Source organism: Arachis ipaensis, chromosome B07 (assembly GCF_000816755.2).
Source record: "Arachis ipaensis cultivar K30076 chromosome B07, Araip1.1, whole genome shotgun sequence".
Classification (NCBI taxonomy): domain Eukaryota; kingdom Viridiplantae; phylum Streptophyta; class Magnoliopsida; order Fabales; family Fabaceae; genus Arachis; species Arachis ipaensis.
Genome location: NC_029791.2, coordinates 82,617,422 through 82,618,431, shown reverse-complemented (window position 1 = coordinate 82,618,431; position 1,010 = coordinate 82,617,422).

The following is a 1,010-nucleotide window of genomic DNA, read 5'->3' as shown; positions in this document are numbered from 1 at the left end:
AGTGTTCTTGGTGTTCATCTTGACATTCATAGCATTCTTGCATGCATTCATTGTTTTGATCTAAAAATTTCATGCATTGCATATTTTTCATGTTTTTCATAAAAATTTCAAAAATAAAAAAATATCTTTCCCTTTTTCTCTCATCAAATTCGAAAATTTGAGTTAACTTTTTCAAAAATTTTTAAAATCAAATTGTTGCCAATGAGTCAAATCAAATTTTCAATTTGAAAATCTTATATTTTTCAAAATCTTTTTCAAAAATTAAATCTTTTTCAAAATTCTTAATTTTTTTAGAAAATTCAAAAAATATTTTTCAAAAATCTTTTTCTTAATTTTTTCACAAATTTTCGAAAATAACATAAACAATTAATGTTTTGATTCAAAAATTTGAAGTTTGTTACTTGCTTGTTAAGAAAGATTCAAACTTTAAGTTCTAGAATCATATCTTATGATTTCTCATGAATCGAGTCATTAATCGTGATTTTAAAAATCAAATCTTTTTCAAAACTAATTTCTATCATATCTTTTCAAAAATATCTTCTTATCTTATCTTTTTCAAAAATATCTTTTCAAAATATCTTTTCTAACTTCCTAACTTCTTATCTTTTCAAAATTTGTTTCAACTAACTAACTAACTTTTTGTTTGTTTCTTAACTTTTTCAAAACCACCTAACTAACTCTCTCTCTCTCATTTTTCGAAAATATCTCTCCCCTTTTTCAAAATTTCTTTTTAATTTATTAATTATTTTAATTTTTAAATCTTAATTTTCGAAAATTACTAACACATCTTCAAAAACCAATTTTCAAAAATCACTAACTCCTTTTCAAAAATAATTTTCGAAAATTCCCTCTCTCTCTCTCTCATCCTATTCTATTTATTCATTCATATCCTAACATCTCATCTCACATCTCTTCCATTCGTACAGTTGCATTTCTTCCTTTACATCACATTCTTTGTCTCCCCTTTCTCTTCCACTCACAAAGGGATCCCTATACTGTGGTATAAAGGA